A 21,026-nucleotide genomic window follows, 5' to 3' on the forward strand; every position below is an offset into this window, starting at 1 on the left:
GGCAAGGGTACCAAGTCCACTTAGTGAAGAAAGAATACGAGAATGCCTCAGAGATATTGCAAGTTCAGTTACAGACCACTGTCATGAAGCAATTATCACCATAAGGCAAGTGAAACGATTTTTTTAGTTTCCAGTGCATATAAAAATTATGTCTACACTATACTGATAGTCTATTAAGTGTGTAATAGCACAATGTCTAAAAAAACAATGTGCATACCTTAATTAAAAAGTACTTTATTGTTAAAAAAGTGCTACCATCCTCTAAGCTTTCATCAAGTCATAATCAATGATCGCAGATCACCATAATAAATAATTAAGAAGTCTGAAATAATGTGAGAATTACCAAACCACACAAAGTGCGCAAATGCTGTTGGAAAAACAGTGCTGATAGTTTTGCTAGATGCAGCATCGCCATAGACCTTCAATTTATAAAAAACACAGTATCTGCAAAACGTAATAAAGTGAAGCACAATAAAATGAGGTATGCCTGTAGTCCGTTCTATTGCTGGGACAACTGGACACATGTAACAGAATGAAGCTGGCTCAAACCATATTATAAAAATTAACTGAAAATGGGTCAATGACCCAAATATCAGCAGTAGAAACATGATAAAAAACATGGAGATAAATCTGCATGACCTTGGATTTGGCAAGAGATTCTCAGTGACAGCGACAAAAGCACAAGCAACAAAAGAAAAACAGACAAAGTGGACTTCAAAATTAAAAATTTTATGCATCAAAGGACATTAACAAGAAAGTGAAAAACACAGAATGGAAGAAAATATTTGCAAATTATATATCTGATAAGAGTTTAATAGCCAAATATATAAAGAACTCCTACAATTCAACAACCAAAAGATAACTCAATTTAAAAATGAACAAAGGACTTGAGGGTCACCTGGCTGGCTCGGCGGAGCATGCAACTCGGGGTTCTGAGCTCAAGCCCCATGTTGGGTGTGATTAATTAAAAATCTTTTTTTTTTAAATGAGCAAAGGACTTTAATAGACACTTCTCCAAAGAAAATATTCAAATGACCTATAAGCACATGAAAAGATGCCCAACATCATTAGTCATTACAGAAATGCAAATCAAAATCACAGTATTAGTTCATACCAACTAGGATGTCTATAATTTTAAAAATGGTAAATAAGTATACACCCAAAAGAATTGAAAACAGGGACTTGAACAGATAATTGTACATTAATGTTCGTAGAAGCATTATTCACAATAGCCAAAGGCAAAAACAATTCAAGTGTCCACTAACAGATGAACAGACAAAATGTGGTATATAAATACAATGGAATACTATTTGGCCATAAAAAGGAATAAAGTTCCACATACACTATAACACGAACCTTGAAAACATTATGTTAAGTGAAATAAGCCAGAAACAAAAGAATATATGCTTCCACCTATATGAAATATCTAGAATAGGCAAATTCATAGAGATATAAAGTAGATTAGAAGTTTACCAAGGGCTGGAGGCAAGAGGAAATAGTCACAGTCTGTTAATAATTACAGTTTCTGTTTGCAGTGACAAAAAATTTTGGAAATAGTGGTGATGGCTGCACAACTTTGTGAATGTAATTAAAATTAATGCCACTGAATCAAAAGCTTAAAAATGGTTAAAATGGCAAATTTTATGTTAGGTATGTTTTACCACAATAGAAAATTATAAAAAATTAGCTTACATTATTTATTTAAATTAAGTCCATCGAGCCTATCTTTATTTTTTTTAAGATTTTATTTATTTATTTGAGGGAGAGAGAGAGAGAGCATGAGCAGCAGGGAGAGGCAGAGAGAGAGGGAGAAGCAGACTCCCCGCTGAGCAAGGAGCCCAACATGGGGCTCAACCCCAGAACCCTGGGGTCAAGACCTGAGCCGAAGGCAGACGCTTAACCAACTGAGCCCCCCAGGCACCCCAAGCCCATCTTTAAAAAAAAATTGAATCCCATTTTAGCTGAAGTCAGTTATTTAATAGAAATTTATTATCTTCACCATATGAGGCTTTTAAAAATCATGAAAAGGAAAAACAATAGTTTCCAGAATGGTAAGGTAAGTTTAACTACCTATTTACTTTTCATGTAAGGTTCACTAAAGTTTTTTTGTGTGTGCTTTAAATAAAGAAAAATAAAACTACTCTTGTATACATCATATACGACAAGCCATAATTTATTAATATCTTGTGTAGTAAAAATCTGTGGTAAGACTCCTAGGCCTACTTATATAAAGTGGGAAATTTAAGAAATGGAAAACCTGTTTTTCCTACCTGCATTACTAACTCACATTAGAGCTTATATCCTTTATGCAGGGGGGAGGGGGATAGAGATTCACATGCACAGGAAAATATTCTCTTTCAAAAGAGTATTAACAATCATCACTGGAGTACTATTACATAGACCTAAAATTTCAAATGCTGCCCCACCAGCTTTGAGCCTCACAGGGCCCCAAAGGCCTAATGTCTTGCCATATGTACTCCCATCTAGCACGAAAGACTTCACCCAGCTAGTTCCACCATCAGCTGAACCAGCTACACTCCACTCAGTCCTCAAGCTGTCAGCCCTGAGAATTATTCAAAGGAATCACATCCTCCCCTGAGGGTAGTAGTCCTTGTTACTTCACCCTTTTGTTATTAAAAAGCCTGCCTGCCATGGCCTCTGTGACTGGTTCACTCTCTTCCCAAGTGCAACCCCCATAAGACATGCAGTATCCTCCACTCCCCAATTGTGAATATATGACTAATAAACTGTTGTTAATATCATCTGGTCAATGTCAGGTAGTAGCCATCTCATACTATTTAAGACAGAAGATACCTCCTTCACCAATGAACTGAATAGGTGATCAAAAAACAATTATATCTAAACTTTTTCTTCACACTAATATCCCAGCTGTAGATGTTCTAATTTTTATGGAGGAATTCCCTGAGACCTGAAAATTATTTCATGGACCCTTCAGGGTACAAAGAAAGAGAAACATGAGTAGGCAGGGCTGGTGCAGACCACAACAGGTCCTGGTCCACTGTGGTTCTAAGCTAGTAAGTATAGCAGGACATTCCTGATCACCATAGCCTCCTGACCACCACAGTTTCCTGATCTTATTTTTTTTTTTATAAAGTAAAAATTCAGTTATTCACCTGTTTATGACATGGTACACAAGAGGCAAAGTGATTCACATTACAGATTTCACTTCCAACTCCTTGGAATGTTCATTTTCTTGGCTAATAGGAGAGACTAGACATGACAGGCAGGCCATGCTTAGGCAACTGAAATAAAGATGAGGAGGGGGCAATGCTAACGTCATCCTCAAAGACTGTTGGTCACAAGCTATTTTCTGGAACTGTTAGCTAGAAACAAAGCAGCACCACTGCGGACGCTTATGCCATCATGGGCCTCAGTCATCCCCACAAGTACAGCAGCGCTTGCAGGTAGTTGCCTTTGGTGTCTTGCTGGATGCAGTAGTACAAGAACTTGCCATACTTTCTCTTGAACTCGGACCTAATTTTCAACATGTCCACTTCACTGTGAGAGATACCATGACTCTAATCAGGACTTTATAGGGGCACCTGGCTGGCTCAGTCAGTAGAGCATGTGACTCTTGTTCTTAGGGTCATGAGTTTGAGTCCCATGTTGGGTGCAGAGATTACTTTAAAAAAAAATTTTAAGATTTAATCAGGACTTTATCACAAGTCCCTTTGCCCTTCTTGGAGTCATACAGTTGGTCAGCAAAATTTAAGGGTTTGTTCTGAATGTACTGGACCAGGTTCAGGAAAGCATTTTCCAGGTCTCCTTTGACCTCCCTTTTGATGCTCTCCAGCATGTCATAAGGATTCAAGAAAGGATCATTCAAAGTATCATTTATGTGCTCTTATCAAGTAAACACATTATTAGAAGTGAGAGTTTGAGACATGTATTTTCAGATTAACCTAACTTTCTTTCTTTTGATAGGACTAATTAATTTGTAAAAGAACAAGTGAAAATGACAGTAAATCTTGACTTCTACAAGGTCTTGGAGTAGTTTTCTTATTACATCTTCCAGACTCCAAGGTCCTTGAGTGTAAGGGATTAAGCCTCATTTGTCTTTGGGTCCCCCAATGCCTGGAACAGTTCTTAATAGTTTGCTAAAGTCTGTGCTCTAGATAAACAAATATATTAACTCAATGAAGGATGCAGAAATAAGACTCAGATGCTGGTATAAGTGAGTGGTTACCAGTTAGACAATCTTGCCTAAGAGATTCTGCCAATAGATCAGTACCAAACTAGACAAATGAGAAGTTCAAACTGTGAAATGGGTATCATTTTGGTTTTGAAAATGACATATTTGCAGGAAATAACAGAGAAAATCTTTATTATTTCAGAAGGGGGTGTAAACTAGTATAGCTGTTGTAGAGAGCAATCAATATTCAGTGAAATTAAAAATACTTTATATCCCAACAATTTGACTCCTGAGTATGTATCTCAGAGATACTCTTCACAAGTCCTTAAGGGGAAAAAAATGACAATGTTTATCTTAATTCTGTTTGTAGCCAAGGACAGGAAACAACATAGGGGCAGTCCCTTAGACCTGGGCAAGAGGGGCCTCTGCTCTGGACCCTGCACTTTAGAAGTCTTCACATATCACAAAGAAACAAAAAGCATATTTCTTGAACTACATATGGGCACCCTGGTCACCGACTTGGTACTCAGGGCTAACATGGCCTGACCTGTAACTGTACATATTCTCAGTTGTAATTCCTGTCTCTGTTCATTGCTGCAGTTGGTCAAAATGCTGGCAATAGTGACCTCATCCACACCTTTGGTCTTGATGGCTATTTCAATGTTCAGAACATCACACTCAGCATCAAAATTGGTGTACACTTTGACCAACCCGTATGCTCTTGGGGGTGTGGAGCGATCACCCTCCAAGCTGAGCTTGCAGAGAATTTCGTGAACAGTAGACATTTTGAAAGAAGCTGGGCCAGATGCCGAGAGCTGTAAGCATCCCCAGTTGTGGAGGCAAGAGTTTCCTAATTTAAAACATCAGTGTGGTTCTAGCAATGAAGATCTAGAAGCAATTTCACAGAAAGGAAATCTCTTAATCATAAAAGAGGCAATATCTCCATTGGTTTCTCAGTTTTACGTAGGGTATTTGGGAGTTGTTGCTTAGAGCTCAACCTAGAATCTCTTTCTTTAAATCTCCAAACAATTCTGTAAACCACTTAAAACCTGTGCCAGATATTGATTTATTGCCCTCATCTCCAAATTCAACCTTTTTGCCTGCTCTGTGAAAATGGATTTGCGCCCTTAAAATACTAATTTCTTTGCCAGCTGGCAAGAAATAAAGCTTTGTCAAGAGGGCACTGGAAAGAGATCGCAGAGGAAAAGGATTTTGCTTCCTGGCTCCAGGGTATTCACTTGGCTGCAGCAGGCAAGGCTTCTCTGGGCCCTATTCCTGCAACAAGGATGGCTTCTACAGCACCAGGTTCCTGCAGGACCTGCAACTTCTCCAACAGGAGCCTAAGCTGTTCTGTAGCAGAGTGCCTCTGGTGAGACCTCTCCCTGTGAACAGCTTTCCCTGGTACCCTAGAGGGCGAACACGCAGGAAATTCCACTAGTGTCACACCACACCTACTTGCCTTAACCTTGCCCCTTCCAATCTTGACCTTGCCCTTTCCAACAAGTCTTCGGTGGGGGGAGGGGCCCACTCTATCTCAGCCCTGGGGGTAGTAAGTGGTCTTCATATCAACTATTCCCCTATTCTTTAGAGCTATCTTTACTTCTTGCTGATAAAGCAATTCTCTAATCCCGTTATAGCCAAACCATTTTTACATTAATTTTTCCCTGTTAAATTTTTTTTTTTTTTTTTAAAGATTTTATTTATTTATTTGACAGAGAGAGACACAGCGAGAGAGGGAACACAAGCAGGGGGAGTGGCAGAGGGAGAAGCAGGCTCCCCGCGGAGCAGGGAGCCCGACGCGGGGCTCGATCCCAGGACTCTGGGATCATGACCTGAGCCGAAGGCAGACGCTTAACGACTGAGCCACCCAGGCGCCCCTAATTTTTCCCTGTTAAATTACCGTGTGGTTTCTATTTCCTGATTGGACCCAGACCGATACATCACAACAATTCTTTAAACTATTTAGTACCCTAAAGTAAATAAGCCCTCTCTACTTAAGGTATCTAGAGTGAATTCTGTTCTCTGCAACTCAGACTTCAATTCTTTTTCAATAAAGAAATTTGTGGGAAAAAATCATACAATACCTTCAAAGATTAGATAAATCTATGACATTTTTTTTAATTAGTAAGTGATACTAATTATGCATAGCCAGGGTTAAGAATGGCTTCTGATGATTATAGTCCTATGTCAGCCTATTAAATACTTTAATTGTAATATTAACTCCATCTTAGAGTATTATCACTCCTGTTATGCTTAACCACTACTTAAAAACTTAGTCTGCAATGAGATACCACTTCACACCCACTAGAATGACTATAATAAAAAAATACAGACAATAACAAGCATTAGCAAGGATGTGAGAAACTAGAACCCTCATACATTGCTGATGAGAATGTAAAATGGTACAGCTGCTTTGAAAACTATCTAGCAGTTCCTCAAAAGGTTAAACATAAAGTGACCATGTGACTCAGCTATTCCATTTCTAAGTATATACCCAAAGAAATGAAAACTTATGTCCACACAAAAATCTGTACATAAATGTTCATAGCAGCATTATTCATAACCAAAAAGTGGGAATAACCCAAACGTCCACCAACCAATGAATGGATAAATAAAATGTAGTACAGCCATACAATGGAGTATTATTCAGAGATAAAAAGAAACAAAGTACTGATATGTGCTACATGAACGAACTTTGAAAATACTATGCTAAGTAAAAGAAGCCAATCAGGAAACACCACAACATTATATGATCCCATTTATATGAAATATCCAGAATAGGTAAATCTATACAGACAGAAAGTAGATTAATGGTTACCTACGACTAGGAGACAATGGGTTGGAGGAGGTGGGACACACTAAAAGGATGTGGAGTTTCTTTTGGGGCAATAAAAATGTTCTAAAATTCACTGTGGTTATAATTGTGATGTGGGAAACAAAGGCAGAAGAAAATGTAGATAAAATTAAATGTCCTTATTACCTGCAGCCCATTGACTAATACTTGGGAGAGGCAGATTATAACATTCCTCCAGATGAGATCTTGCCATTTGCAACAATGTGGATGGAACTGGAGGGTGTTATGCTGAGCGAAATAAGTCAATCAGAGAAAGACATGTATCATATGACTTCACTGATATGAGGAATTCTTAATCTCAGGAAACAAACTGAGGGTTGCTGGAGTGGGGGGTGGGGTGGGAGGGATGGGGTGACTGGGTGATGGACACTGGGGAGGGTATGTGCTCTGGTAAGCGCTGTGAATTGTGCAAGACTGTTGAATCTCAGATCTGTACCTCTGAAACAAATAATGCAATATATGTTAAGAAAGAAAAAAAAGAAGAAGAAGAATGTAGCAGGAGGGGAAGAATGAAGGGGGGGAAATCGGAGGGGGAGACGAACCATGAGAGACGATGGACTCTGAGAAACAAACTGAGGGTTCTAGAGGGGAGGGGGGTGGGAGGATGGGTTAGCCTGGTGATGGATATTGAGGAGGGCACGTTCTACATGGAGCACTGGGTGTTATGCACAAACAATGAATCATGGAACACTATATCTAAAACTACTGATGTAATGTATGGGGATTAACATAACAATAAAAAAATTTAAAAAAAAATAAAAAAAATAACATTCCTCCAGGATCCTGTGAGTCTTCTTTAGCATATGAAAGTCCTTCTGCAACTTCCCTCATCTTTATGTCCCCCAACCCCAAGGTATATAATCAGTTCCTCCTCCCAACCCCGCCTCCCCCCCCCCAGCATCAGGAAGCCTCAGCAGCAGCAGGTAACACCCCAGCAGCTCATTCTGCCCATGGGTCCTGTCCCCGTGCTTTAATGAAACCACCATTTTGCACCAAAGAAACATCTCAAGAATTCTTTCTTGGACGTCAGCTCCAGACCCCACCAACACCAACATTCCAAAAACTACATCAGTTGCACAACTCTATGAATATACTAAAGGACACTGAATTGCATATTGTAAAGTGAAAATTGTACAGTATGTGAGTTACATCTCAATAAAGCTGTTAAAAAAAAAAAACAAAAACAAACAAAAAAAAAAAAACCTTAGTATCTTCCAGAACCTTCTAATTCAACCCATCCTTAAATCAGGGTCAGGGGCTTACATCCTCTGTAGTTCAGCGCCTGATTTCCATGATAAAATATAACATCCTTTTACACAAAAGCAAAACTACAGACCCACCTGGGTCTTTAGGAAAGGTATTCTAAGTTATTCATCCTGCAGAGATTAAAAAAAAAACAAAAACAAAAACAAACCCTGCTGGCTGTACATAAAAATCCACAGTATACATTTCCTTAAGTGGGGGAAAGTGTTTGTATGAGTTGACTTTTTTAATATATTTAAAGATGGCTTGAACTAGATATAAGTGGGAATTTGACCTTAGCAGAAAATCATACAAGCAAGATCAACTTGCTCAACCTAGCCTACATACAAGGAAAACCAAGCAGTTTTATATAATATACCCTAGCTCAAAGAAAGTAAAAATGTTGGATTTTCTGAATTTTTTTAGATTCTTCTGATCTTTTCCTCTCAACTAGAGCTAGTTCCAGAGCCCAGGGAATCAAAACTGAAGAGCTCTGCTCTCACAGGCTTAAGCCTAAAATCAAGATCATCAGCCAAGTAAGTATGCATACACACACAAGGCATTAAATGTCATAAATGTAAGTTGTCCTAATTTTCATTCCACACACAAGCCATGAAAGAAACTGTGACACACACACCTTAAAATTAAGGTTCTATATTCTAAATATATAAATACTTCAAATATACATGGTTTTTAATTTATTTCAAATCAAACTGCTAAAAAACTTAGAAAAAATGCAAAGAAACATACACTATTCACTCTAAAGTCCAACCTAAATCTTTTAAATACAATCTGAGGAAATATAATTCCCTTCTGACCTGCCTTGTTTAAACAACTTGGTCCTATTCCCAATAAACCAGAACAACTTCATTATTGCACTTTCATCTGTTCACAACTGGGCCTCCCTACAAGATATTAGGCAAAAAGCTTCCACTATTTAAAAACTTTGGGAAGGGCGCCTGGGTGGCTCAGCTGGTTAAGCGACTGCCTTCAGCTCAGGTCATGATCCTGGAGTCCCGGGATCGAGTCCCGCATCGGGCTCCCTGCTCGGCAGGGAGTCTGCTTCTCCCTCTGACCCTCCCCCCTCTCATGCTCTCTCTCTCTCATTCTCTCTCTCAAATAAATAAATAAAATCTTTAAAAAATAATAATAATAAATAAATAAATAAATAAAAACTTTGGGAAAACATTGCTCTGCTCTAGTCAACAATGATTACCTTTGCTGTTAAAAATTAGACATTCTTGTTGGAGTGGATGTGGACAACTAAGGGAAGACTACAGTTACAGATCTGGGTAGTCGGTTCTACTGTGGGGAAGTGGGAAACAAGTACATTGAAAAAACATCATCTTTTGTCAGTTTTCTCTAATTGTTTCATTATCTGAAAAGAAGAAATCACTTCTTAAGAACGTGAAGAAGCTACTATTCCCCCACACCAGTTGTGTCAATGTGATGGAAAACTGTAAATCCTGATTACTGGAAAAAAAAAACATCCCAAAGAATATGACCATATCTTTGGCAACATTACTGAAGGAAAAGTGAGAAACTTTAAGGGAAGGAGGTAAATAATATCTGTTGTCTAAGAAAGAGGAATAACATTCCCAGCAAAATGCATATAAAGATTATTTCCATTTAAATTAAGAGAGAAATACTTACGTTGGACATAGTCTGCATACACTAATCTATACATCCATAAACATTAACCTACTCTAAATTACTATTACTAAGGTATACATTTTCATCCAGTTACCTTATTCATATGCCATTCAATGATTATAGCTGACTCTTACACAACACGGGATTGGGGCAAACACAGACCCCCATGCACTCAAAAATCCACATAAAATTTTTGACTCCCCCAAAATTTAACTATTAATAGCCTACTATTGACCAGAAATCTTAACGATAATGTAAACAATTAACACATATTTTTGTGTGTTATACGTATTATATACTGTATCGTCAAAGTAACACATATTTTGCATTATATGTATTATATACAGGATCCTTATAATACAGTAAGCTAAAGAAAAGAAAATATTAATAAAATCATAAGGAACAGAAAATATGTTTACAGTACTGTATTAATAAAAAAAACCTGCAGATAAGTAGACTCACACAGTTCAAATCCATGTTGTTTACAGGTCAACTGTACTTTATGAATGTTTTAGCCCAATCTGCAAACAGGCAAATTTATTTCACCTACATTACTGTCATTAATTTTACCAAAAAACTGTGGGTAAGAGTAAACCTATAAAAGTTATATCTTTTCCTTTCTTCGTCAGGCATCCTCATTAAAAACACAAGTTTGGATAGTTCACACACTGCCCCACAAAGATGTTTCAGCACTTATAGAAGGTCTAATTTGCTATGTGATGTTTTAATTATACTACAAATAATAAGGTTTTACTGTTGGGTGAGCAGAATCACACCACACTTCAATCTAACTAAATAATAATAATTTATTTAATATAACACTTCCCTCAACTCATATTCCAACTATTTTTAGATTTAAACAAATGCCAAATTCCTAAGTCTATATAGATGATATTTCAAATTAAAATTCTTGCCTTGAAACACACATTTTCCTTGCCTCTAACCTATGACTGACCCACTAAAAAGGTTTGTTTTGTTTGTTTTTTAAGGAAAGTATCACAGCCAAACTCAGCTCCAACAAAAATCAAAATATACAAGATATAAGGGACTCAGAAAGTCATAAGGCATATAAAAAACAAACAGCAAAATGACAGAAGTTACTCCTTACCAGTAATTACTTTAATGTGAATGTATTAAAACTTCCAGTGAAAAGGCAGAGAATGGCAGGATGGATTTAAAAAACATAACCCAACAATATTCTCTCTACAAGAGACTCATTTAAATATAAAGGCACAAATAGGTTGAAAGTAAAAAGATAGAAAAAGATATTCCATGCAAATAATAACCAAAAACGATATGGGGTGGCTACACTAACATCAGACAAAACAGACTTTAAATTGAAAAAGATTATAAGAGACAAAGGAGGACACTAATTATTAATAAAAGGTTCAAGAGAGCAAGAAGATAAACTCTATAAACATTCACATACCTAATAACAGACCATCAAAATACAATAAGCAAAAATTGACAGAACTAAAGGGATAAAACAGTTCTACAGTAATTGTTGGAAACTTCAATACCCACTGTCAGTAATGGACAGAACAACCAGACATAAGATAAATATGGAAATAGAGGACCTGAACGACACTATAAACCAACCAGAGATAACAGACACATATAAAACACTACCTAATAACAGAATATGTATGTTCTTCTCAAATGCACATGGGACATTCTCCAGGATAGACCATCTTTTAGGCCACAAATTAGGTCTCAACAGATTTTAAAAGATAGATATTATACAAAGTATCTTCTCCAACCACAACAGGATGAAGTTAGAAATAAATAAGAAAAGGAAAACTGGAAAATTCACAAATTTGTGGAAATTAAACAACACACTCCTTAACAACCAATAGGTCAAAGAAAAGATCAAGGGAAATGAGATAAATGAAAACAAAACATACCAAAATTTATGGGATACAGAAAAGCAGTGCTAGGAGGGAAGTTTACAGCTATAAACACATTAAAAAAATAAATTTAAAAAAGGGCGGGGGCGGGGGGGCGTGCACCTGGCTGGCTCAGTCAGTTAAGCCTGAGCCTTCGGCTCAGGTCATGATCCCAGGGTCCTGGGATGGAGCCCTGCATCAAGCTCCCTGCTCAGGGGGGCAGCCTGCTTCTCCCTCTCCCTCTGCCCCTCCCCCACTCATATTCTCTCTCCCTCTCTCTCTTGCTCTCTCTCGCTCTATCTCAAATAAATTTAATAAATAAATAAATAAAGATCTCAAATCAACAACCTAACTTTACAAATTAAGGAACTAGAAAAAGGAGAACACAAAGCTAGCAGAAGGAAAAAATAATTACAGCAGAGATAAATAAAATAGAGAATAGAAAAATAGAGAAAATCATCAAACTAAAACAATTGGTTCTTTAAAAAGATTAATGAAATTAACAAACCTTTATTAAACTTAAGAAAAAACAGAGAAGACTCAAGTTATTAAAATCAGGAAAGCAAGTGAAGACATTACTACTGATTCTACAGAAATAAAAAGGATTTTAAGTGAATAGTATGAAAAATTGTGCACCAACAAATTGAGTAACCTAAATGAAATTGACAAATTCCTAGAAACACAAAACTTACCAAAATTAAACAAAAAGAAACAGAAAATCTGAATAGATTCATAACTATTAAGGAGACTGGATGAGTAATCAAAAACTTCCCAAAAAAGAAAAGCCCCAGATCTGATTGTTTCACTAGTGAACTGTACAAAACATTTAAAGAACATCAATCCTTCTCAAATTCTTCCAAAAAACTGAATACTCCCTAACTAATTCTATGAGGCCAGCACTGCCCTGATACCAAAGCCAAACAAAGACATTACAAGAAAACTACAGATCAATATCCTTTATGAACACTGATGTACAACTCCTCAACAAAATAGCAGCAAACAAAATTCAGCAGCATAAATGCAAATCAAACCCACAATGTGATACCTACCACCTCACACCCATTAGAATGACTCCACACACCACCACCACCACCACCCCGCCCAAAAAAAGACCATTCACACAGAAAACAAGTGTTTACAAGGATGTAAAGAAATTGGAACCCTCATACACTGTTGGTGTGAATGTAAAATGGTGCAGCTGCTATGGAAACAGTAGGGTTGTGACTCAAAAACTTAAAAATAGAATTACCATATGACCCAGCAATTCCACTTCTGAATATGTACCCAAAAGACCTGAAAGCAGGGTCTCGAAGAAGTATTTGTACACCATGTACATAGCAGCACTATTCACAATCAAAGGTTGATGAAGTAACCCAAGGGTCCACTGACAGATGATGTGGTATACACAAACAATGGAACATTATTCAGCCCTAAAAGAAGGAAATTCTGATGAATCTTGATGACAATGCTAAATGAAACAGCCAGTCACAAAAGGGCAAATACTATATGATTCTACTCATAAAAGGTACTTAAAGCAGTCAAATTCATAGAGAGAGAAAGTAAAATGGTGGTTGCCAGGGGCTACAGGAAGAAGGAAATGAGGAGTCATTGTTTAATGGGTACAAGGTTTCAGTTTTGCAAGACAAAAAAATCTGAAGATGGATGGTGTGATGGTTGCACAACAATGTGAATGTACTTAATGCCAATAAACTACATACTTAAAAATGGTTTAAATGAGGGGCGCCTGGGTGGCTCAGTCTGTTGAGCGTCTGCCCTCGGCTCAGGTCATGATCTCGGGGTCCTTGGATCGAGTCCCGCTTCGGGCTCCCTGCTCAGCGGGGAGCCTGCTTCTCCCTCTCCCTCTACCTGCCGCTCCCCCTGCTCGTGCTCTCTCTTGCTCTCTGTCAAATAAATACATAAAATCTTAAAAAAAAAAAAAAAAAAGGTTTAAATGGCAATTTTTATATTATATATATATAGCCATAATTTTAAAAGTAAATTTTTTAAAATCAAAATATGAACCAAAAATATGAATATAAATCAATATGTTAAGAATTGGGAAAAGTGGGGCGCCTGGGTGGCTCAGTCATTAAGCATCTGCCTTCGGCTCAGGTCATGATCCCAGGGTCCTGGGATCGAGCCCCGCATCAGGCTCTCTGCTCTGCGGGAAGCCTGCTTCTCCCTCTCCCACTCCCCCTGCTTGTGTTCCCTCTCTGGCTGTCTTTCTCTCTGTCAAATAAACAAAACCTTAAAAAAAAAAAAAAAGAATTGGGAAAAGTAAGTTTCAAATGAAAACACAAATTAAAATTGATGAGATGGAATTAACAAATGAAAAAGACATTCTCTATAGGCAAAGAAAAAAACCCAGAACTCTAGAGTCCTAGGAAGCCTCAAAGATCACTTGGGAGTCAAATTCTCTTACTTTGTAATTAGGAGAGAAGCTCATCAAGGAGATTTGCTGTCTTGCATTATCCATCATCACTTCTACCTACATGCAACTAGAAACTGTGCCTACAATAAATTAAAAAATCTGGAAAATTCTTGTCAAAAGTAGTATCCTTTTCAATTCATTAAACTCATATGTAGGCAGTGTTCACATTTTTATTACCATTATTCTAGCATAAATCCTTCATAAACCTTATTACTTTTATTCCCCATGTTACCTATACCCTTATAATCTTCATAATCTTAAATCATTTTCCCCCTAAGGTAACATGTAAGGCAAGGAATGCAAGTGCTAGGTACCTCTCCTTAGGATGGTTCATCCTCAGCATGAACAGATAAGAAATGAATAGAAATTAAGAAGGGAAGCTAAAATGCTTATTTTAGCTTAAGAGCTCAGTATCAGTTGAGCTTTTCACATTATGCCTTCACTATTTGTCTAATATGTAAACCCCCCAATATTAGATTTGAACATTTATGTGGATATGTACTCCCAAATTTTTTGGTTTTTAGATAGTGTAATTTCAGATTACTAACACTATAGTTCCCCTGTATCAGCACCTGACTAAAACCCTTAAGAAACCTCAACTTTCTGTGAATAACCTTTATTGGGCTTTAAAAAAAAAAAATTCAAGAAGGCCTTTACTGGAGCCCAAAAATCTGAAGCAAAAACAGACTAGTGATTGTCACTACCACTTCCCTTCCTTATCAAAGTTTGGTAGGAATCAGCTGATTTATACCAGAAGTCTTCAAAATGTGGTCCACGGTCCCCTCGGGTCCTGACACCTTTTTAGGGGGTCCACAAGGTCAAAACTATTTTCATAATAACACTAAAATATCATTAACCCTTTTAACTGTATTAACATTTATACTAATAGTACAAAAAGCAATGATGTGTAATATTTCTGGCATCTTGGAACAACTTACAGTACTGGCACCAAACTGCACTATTAGTCATTATATTTTTCACCATGAAGTACCAGTGGCTATTAAGAAAAAAAAGAAAAACAACAACAACCTTTTTTCACTTAAGAATGTCCTTCAAGGGGCATCTGGGTGGCTCAGTTAAGCATCTGCCTTCGACTCAGGTCATGATCCCAGGGATCCTGGGATAGAGCCCCACATCAGGCTCCCTGCTTGGCGGGGAGTCTGCTTCTCCCTCTCCCTCTACCCCTCCCCTGCTTGTGTGCTCTCTCTCTCTCTCTCTCTCTCTCTCTCGCTTGCTCTCTCTAATAAATAAAATCTTTCAAAAAAATAGTAAAGATTATTTTATTAAATCTCAGCCCTTGAATATACATCTTTTTAAATATACTATGTGACAATATTAAGTACACATGAAGAATTTCTGGCCACATACTGAATTATAATAGCTGACGTCTGTCTCAAGGTAAAGTACTTGTATGACTGAACTGAGGGCTTACACTAGCCTCTTTTTTTCATGAAACACCATTTTTGGGGTGCCTGGGTGGCTCAGTCGTTAGGCATCTGCCTTTGGCTAGGATCATGATCCCAGGGTCTTGGGATCAAGCCCCGCATCGGGCTCCCTGCTCAGTGGGAAGCCTGCTTCTCCCTCTGCCACTCGCCCTGCTTGTGTTCCTGCTCTTGCTATCTCTCTGTCAAATAAATAAATAAAATCTTAAAAAAAAAAAAAAAAAATTTACTTGAAAGAATGACTACGGTTATTCAGACTTACATATTTTGGCAGAGGTTCTCTCAGAGATGAACAAAATCTGCTTGTCACTTCTAGGAAACAACTGGCAGTCACATTTCTTGCCAATGATAAAATTTGAGCTTTCAAGCAAAAATCAGATTTCTGGAAAACTCATATCCACCATCAATCAGGTCATGACCTGGACAGCTTCCCAATAATTTGTTTCTGACAGGATAAGTGGTGATATGAACAAATGTGATTTTTTAGTAACATACGAAATGTGTCAACATTTGGAAGATCTGCATAACTGAACCAATACTTAAAAAGGACCACGGCATGATGTTACAAATTCAGGCATAGTTATGTAAGATCCATTCAAAGTTCAGACCAAGGGATTTTAATAGAACATTATGAAAAAAGTCCATTGATATGATCTCAGATTCCACATTGCAAATAACTAAAAAACTAACACATGTTGAGCTGTGATGTAATACTAAACAAGAAAATCCATTACTATCTGAAAAGACTATTAAAATGCCTCCCTCCCTTTTCCAGCCATTAGCTATGTAAGGCTGGATTTCTCCTTCTATATACTTCAAACCAAAAAACATATTGCCAACAGACTGACTAAATGCAGTAGATAGAAGAATCCAGATGTTTCTATTAAACCAGACATTAGAGAAAAATGTAAACCAAAACCACTCTTCTCATTGCCTTATTCGTTTTGAAAAATATTTATTTTTCAATAAAAAAGCTTATATTAACATATTACTGTCATATTTCAGGGAATTAATAAAATTTATATATATCTTTTTAATTTATAATACAGTAACTACAGACATAATCCACAAAAGCTCTTTGGGGTGCTCAATAATTCTTAAGAATTTAAAAGGGTCCTGAAACCAAAAGTTTGAAAACAACAGATTTAAAGAACTGAGTATTAATATCAGATCCCTGCAAATGAAGAACAGTAAGTACATAAAATCATTAATTAAAAAAAACTTTCCGAGAAAAATTACATGAAAGCTGAAAAGGAATACAATGTCAAATCAAAACTAACCTCACTCACTAACACCAATAAAGAAGAAAACAAAAGAATGCATAGATGAAAGTGATTTTGTATGTCCTGGAAACATCATACAATATCTTGATCAGATAAACTCATATATACCTATTAATAGTTTGATAGATATTTTTGATAGCAGGACATGACAGTCAAAGAAACACGCAATCACAAACTCAAAAACAGGTGATTAAAATAGCAGTCACCACCACCATGAGGGAGACAATCCAAGGTTCTGTCAGAAGGGACAAACAAGGATACTTCAGCACCTCTCCAGCAGCATCACAGGGCACCCAGCTCAGGGTCTAGCTGTTCTATTTAAAACTAAATTACATGCTTCCAAGGCAGGATAGTGAGACTAAGCTCTCATTTAGCCCCAAAGGAGCAAATGGGTCACAGTGGAATTATTCTACAGTAATAATGCTCCATCAGGCTAAAGTCCTTCTTCAGCTTACTAGATCCCTTGGAAAAGTGAGGAAAAGCAGTAGCAGTAATATTTACATGCCAGGCACTGTGGACTAAGAACTTTATGTGTATTAACTCATTTAATATTCAAGATCTTAAGGGTATAACCGTTATTACCCCCATTTTTGGAATTGAGAAAACTGAAGCATAAAGAGGATAAATAACTTTCCTCAAGCAAAGCCAGGATTAGAACCCAGCCAGGCTGGCTATGAAGCCCAACTCCCTAGCCACTACATTATAGTACAGAGGCACAGTAACCAAGAATAAAATATAAAATTTAAAGTCCCATGTCCACTCTAAACAACTTCTGTCATTCACATCAAGACCCACTGCCTAAGGGAGGCTCCCAACTTGGAGAGAGCCCTCTGACAGTTTCATCCATTACTACTCAAACACTATTCAACTTCCAGGTACTGAGCGACCTTAAGCAAGAGTACATTTTGGAAGGTGAATACTGTGGAGATTTATTGAAAACTCCAAAATGCAGAATCTAATACAAATTAGGTAATTTCAAAAGTCTTAGATCTCTTTTCCCTCTACTGTTGCGGATAAAAAACCATTATTATATAGGAGTCTAGCTAAACTGTTCCAAAGAGAATAATAATGCCTCAATTCAAGTCAACACGAAAAGCTTTATAAAAATTGCTTCCACAAAGCTTAAACTACATTAAAACACTTAAATGTTTTGCAGTGTTGGCTAATAACAAGAGGAACTCTAAATCTATCCCCTTCATTTCAGAGTTCGAAGTGAGACTGCAGTTCTAAGTAAGTGTAGAATAGAAGCAATTAATTCAAGGCAGAGTTTTGAGGTCATTAAAAATGAATCTTTAACTTCATTGTAGAACCTCACTCAAACGAGGTGTAATGGGAAACTAAAGAAGTCATATTACAACAAGAAAATAAGGAGTAGATAAGACATGGCTATCTCACAGCAATTTCAGGACTAATGACAGCAATTATAGGAAATGCTTATAGATCTCCCAGGGTTTTGTTTGGTTCTGATTAGTATTTGGCACGTTTTGAAATAGGTACCATTTAAAGTGCCTTAAATAAACTACTACTTTTTTAGTCTACTGAACTGAAAACATTCCACCACACTATTATGAAAATAACTTTCTAGTTTTCTCAGGAAAAAAGACAATTTATAAGAAGAACTCAGAGGTTACTAAAGAAAGTGATAACTCGATTTACATAAAGATTACAACACAGACATAAAAGGTAAGTGAAAATGAGTGATCAAGAAGACTGTTCGTGTCCTTTCTCACTGCAAATTGTCATGCATTATAATTAAACACTGCTACAATTTTCAACACCTGAAGAAAAACAAAACACCCACAAGGAATTAACATTGCCAAAAAAAAAAAAAAAAAATCCGCTAAGTGTTACAATGCATTAGGTCATCAGCAGCGCTGGACCTTCAAGCACTGAACTGAGCAAGCTATATTAAAACAAGAAATGGCAAGCTGTATTAAAACAAGAAATGGCCTTTAAATTATCAACATTCACATCGATTATGCTAAGATGTATAAAAACTCCATTCTATAATGGGTAAATGCCCAGGAAACCAACCGATTCAAAACTGCACTGGTACTAGTAAGAGGCTTAACGGGTACAAGCGGGAAACAACAACCATAGAGATAAGCATGCCCTGGCGCTGGGGTTGCAGGAGTCCTTGAATACTAATTAAGAGCCCGCAACTCAGGAAGGAAGGCTCTAAGGAAACTCTGCACTGTCATCTAGGGAGATCTGATTCAGGTTCAAATCAAATCCAAAAGGCGACAAGTTGTAAACAGAGAACACACTTCAGGCCAAACCACCCCCTGAAAAGAAGCAAATCTAGCCACCGCCGCTATCACACCACACCAACCCCACCGCAAAGCCAGGCACACCCAGGGGGTGGGTGCCGGGATGGGTGGGGAGGCGGGGCGCGCGCCCTCCCCCGACCGGCCGCCCCTCGGCTCTGCTCCGCGCTGCACCGCGGTGACCGGCGCTCCCAGCCCCAGAGAAAGGGCAGGGCACAGGGGCCGCCTCTGCCCGAAAACTGCGTCGAGGACCCTCTGCCGGGGATTGAGGCGGGGGCCACAGAGTGGCCGCGGGTGGGGGGAAGGTGGAGCGTTTTCCAGAAACCAGCCAAAGCCCCAAAACCATCAGGGGTTTCCCTCCAGCTCCGGTCCACTCCCCCCGAGAGACACGCGTTACACAACCTGTCAGGTGAGGGGCGGTGGGGTCCCAGGACGCAGACCGCGGCGGGCCCAGGGTCGCTCCTTCCCGCTTCTCCCGCCACCGGGAAGCCGCGGCCGGGGGAGAGCGGAGAGGCAGCGGGCGGGCGGGAAAGCCGCAGCGGAGGGCCGGCTGGCCCGGACGGCGGCGGGGCGCTCACCGGCTCAGGACGGGGCGCTGGCAGGGACTGGGCAGAGCCGCAGCACCCGGCTTGGCGTCGGCAGCACCAGAGGCTGCTCTCTGGAAGAACGGCGGACTCCTCGCCGCCCGCCGCCCGGTGTTTTCATACAAACCCCGGTGGCAGGCGAGGCGAAGGCGGCAGAGGCGGCGGCGGAGGCGGCGGCGGCGGAACCTGCCCGCATCCCGGGCAACGTCAGCGCGGCGCCCCGCCCACAGCACGCCCGGGGCCAGCGGGCTAGCGCGCGCCGGGCAGCAGGGAGGGCGGAGCGCGCGTGCGCGCGGGCCGTGTGGGCACGCGCTGGGGGGAGGGCGGGGCACGCGCTGGGGGGAGGGCGGGGCACGCCCGGGCCTGAGCGAGGATGGGACTCGGGGAGCGCGCGTGGGCAAGGAGGGAGCGTACGCAGGAAGGAGGGCGGGGTGCGCGCGCCGGCGTTAGGTACTGTGGGGCGGGGAAGGCGCGGCCGAGGTCGGGGAAGGAGGATTGCACGCGCCGCGCGGGCCCTGTGCTTGCAGCGGGCCTCCAACCGAACCGAACCGGTTCGCGGGCGGCTCCCCACTCTGCGATTCACCTTCCTGTACGGTCCCAATTAGAGCCTCCCTCCTTTTCCCGGAGCTAAGCCGGCGCCCACCCCCACTACCATCAGTCACCCCCCCGCTTAGGAGGCTGTTAGCTGCACTGGAGGAGCGGTTCCTAATTCCTCCACGTGGCACCAGGGTCGCAGCAGTCCCTGGAGACCGCGGTAAAACTCAGCCTTTTCCTGACCTCAGGAGAGTCCATAAGAAGAAACTGGAAGACAAGCAGTTACCACAGCTGGGCTCCCAGAACAAGGAAATTGCACCTTATGGCCAAACCTCAATAAATTAGATGCCTAGAGCTGCGGAGAAAAAAAATAGCATGCTGATTTATTTTTTGCTTTGTCGTAATGTGCCTACATATAGTCACGAAAATGGTAATGTTAAATTGGCCACTGAAGGCAAAGACTGTTTTTTTAATCAGAGCCTAAGTAATGTGTCAGAGAGATTGAATACCGATACACCCCCTTCTGTTTTGACTGCACATAAAGACACTATAATAGATTCTTAATAAATACTCGACATTTACTTTTTTCCAAGATCATGGATCATGTTTGCTGCTGTTTATACTAGCTACTATGGAATGTGAAATTATTACAACCAGATAAATTGAGAGCTGTGAGATTTTTGTTTTGTTTTCTTAT

At 39.5% G+C, this 21,026-nt stretch overlaps 1 protein-coding gene across 4 annotated transcripts in view; it reads right to left on the reverse strand.

Moving 5' to 3' along the window:
• AGTPBP1 (ATP/GTP binding carboxypeptidase 1) overlaps window positions 1-19,999 on the reverse strand; it is a 165,936-nt gene extending 145,937 nt beyond the window's left edge. For 3 of the 4 annotated variants that reach the window (XM_036097661.2, XM_036097665.2, XM_036097664.2), the window contains exon 1: window positions 19,790-19,999. The gene's annotated coding sequence lies outside the window, so the exon portion shown is untranslated. Of the gene's footprint in view, window positions 1-19,613; window positions 19,770-19,789 lie in introns of those variants that run through there. The other variant, XM_036097662.2, reaches the window with a different exon arrangement.
• Window positions 20,000-21,026: the final 1,027 nt, after the last annotated feature.

Source organism: Halichoerus grypus, chromosome 14 (genome assembly GCF_964656455.1).
Source record: "Halichoerus grypus chromosome 14, mHalGry1.hap1.1, whole genome shotgun sequence".
In the NCBI taxonomy this organism is placed as follows: domain Eukaryota; kingdom Metazoa; phylum Chordata; class Mammalia; order Carnivora; family Phocidae; genus Halichoerus; species Halichoerus grypus.